We start from the raw sequence: 2,266 nt of genomic DNA, 5'->3' as shown, positions 1-2,266 counted from the left end.
ACCACTACTGCTAACACAACCACTACTGCTAACACAACCCCTACTGCTAACACCACCACTACTGCTAACACAACCACTACTGCTAACACCACCACCACTACTGCTAACACCACCACTACTGCTGCTAACACCACCACTACTGCTGCTAACGCAACCACTACTGCTGCTAACACAACCCCGACTGCTAACACAACCCCGACTGCTAACACAACCCCGACTGCTAACACAACCACTACTGCTAACACAACCACTACTGCTAACACAACCACTACTGCTAACACAACCACTACTGCTAACACCACCACTACTGCTAACACAACCACTACTGCTAACACAACCACTACTGCTAACACAACCACTACTGCTAACACCACCACTACTGCTAACACAACCACTACTGCAGCACACACTCAAGCTAATACTGCATTCAACACATAGAGTTCTGTTGTCAAACTGCAGCACATTCGCCATGTCACTGTGCTGCACAAGCTACTCGCAGGCTACTGCAAGCTACTGCAGCAGTATTAGTACTACTAATACTGCTGATACTACTAATACTACTGATGCTGCTAATACTACTAATACTACTGATACTACTAATACTGCTAATACTACTAATGCTGCTAATACTACTAATACTACTGATACTACTAATACTACTGATACTACTAATACTACTGATACTGCTAATACTACTGATACTACTGATACTGCTAATACTGCATCTAACGCTGAGAGTACCTCAAACTACAGAAGTACTGCAGTACAAAACAATACATCCTCTGTCAGTAATAGTTGTGGTAGCAGTAGAAGTACTCGCAGTACTATTCCACTTGTTCTTTTTCAGCCAAAGTTCTGCTGGAGCTGGCTGAGGGTTCATCTGTTGCCACGGCGAGCACGCTGTTGGTTGGGGCCGGCCTGTCCTCCCACCTGACGGGCTCTGAGGCTCTGACCCTGCTGGCTCCTCTGGATGACGCCTTCAAAGGTAACGCTCCTGACCGGTCAGGTCCGTCTCACAAAAGGTTTTTGTTCTTTGTTAGTTGTACGTCCCTCAGTCGTCGTCCTCGTCTTACGGTATTTACCCGTCTGTGTCTCTGTAACAGGAAGTGACACGACGATGACACCTGACTTGAAGAAGCTGATGACGAATCACATCCTGAAGGAGCAGCTGTCCTCTAAGTCTCTGTATCACGGTCAGGAGCTGGAGACTTTGGGAGGCCTCAAACTGCGAGTGTTCGTCTACAGAAACGTAAGAACTCTGATGACGTTCCTCACGCTGAAGCGTATTTCCACGTCTCTGTTTTCTCCTGTTTTATGAACAGTGTTAGCATTAGCTTCAGTTGGGTTGGATGGAGATCGGATCATCTGCTCCACGAGTCTCGATGCCCACTTCAAGACCACGTTAAAAACACAAAACCAAACAATAACTCTTGTGCACTTCAACAAACGAAATGCTTTATAACTGTTTGCACACGGCAGGTTTATTAATAATTCCTGATGAAAACCTCAATTTAACAGGATTACATTTGAACACGTCGTCATAATGTTATAATGCTAGAACTTGAACGCATCATAATGTAACTCAATTCTACGTTAGCCGTTAGCTCCGTTATTTATCCAAGCAGGACTGTGCTGCCCACCTGTTGCTAACAGCTAGCAGCTAACGTTGTTCACAATTTAGCATTACCACTCAGAGACATCTTGGTTGGGCTCGAGTCCTGATCCAGGTACCTACGGTACTCTTGGTCATGTAGAAAAAACAGTATCGACTTCTTACAGAGTTTCAGTTGTCCTGACGACCCGTACCGGAGTTCGTCTGTAACCGGACCGAGACCAGCTCTTCAACAAGGTCTTGGTCCGGTTGTTTTGGTCCGCACCAAAGTAGGATTGCTGTTTTCACATCTGTCGAAACAAACCTACCAACAGGGGTCGCTTCAACCAAAGTAAAGAGGCAGGTGTGAAAACGTCTCTCGTCTTGTTGGTCATATTACAGCTCTGAACTCTCAGATGTAGACACCTGGATCCTGGAGGTGAAGCTTTGTTGGAAATTGACAAACATCTGGATCACTGTTCAGACAAACTGGATCTGTGACCGGATTATGTTTGAGTCCTGGTCCTAGTTTAATGTTTGATGTCAGAACCAGAAGCAGCTTGTTCATCTGTTCCTGGGAAATGTAACCACTTTTATCTTTGTAATGAGACTCAGCGATTTTCATTTTCCTGGAAAAACACATTGACATACATTCAGAAAGACATCAGACCTTCC

At 45.1% G+C, this 2,266-nt stretch overlaps 1 long non-coding RNA gene across 1 annotated transcript; it reads left to right on the top strand.

The window, feature by feature from the left end:
• Positions 1-701: 701 nt before the first annotated feature.
• On the top strand, positions 702-1,997 carry LOC116377770 (uncharacterized). Its single transcript, XR_004212241.1, has 2 exons — positions 702-985; positions 1,104-1,997. It is a non-coding gene; the product is annotated as an uncharacterized LOC116377770 (long non-coding RNA).
• Positions 1,998-2,266: the final 269 nt, after the last annotated feature.

Source organism: Anarrhichthys ocellatus, unplaced genomic scaffold (assembly GCF_004355925.1).
Source record: "Anarrhichthys ocellatus isolate YVR2014 unplaced genomic scaffold, GSC_Weel_1.0 scaffold1659, whole genome shotgun sequence".
In the NCBI taxonomy this organism is placed as follows: Eukaryota; Metazoa; Chordata; class Actinopteri; order Perciformes; family Anarhichadidae; genus Anarrhichthys; species Anarrhichthys ocellatus.
Note: the sequence above shows the minus strand (reverse complement) of the source record. Positions and strands in the feature narration are given on the sequence as shown.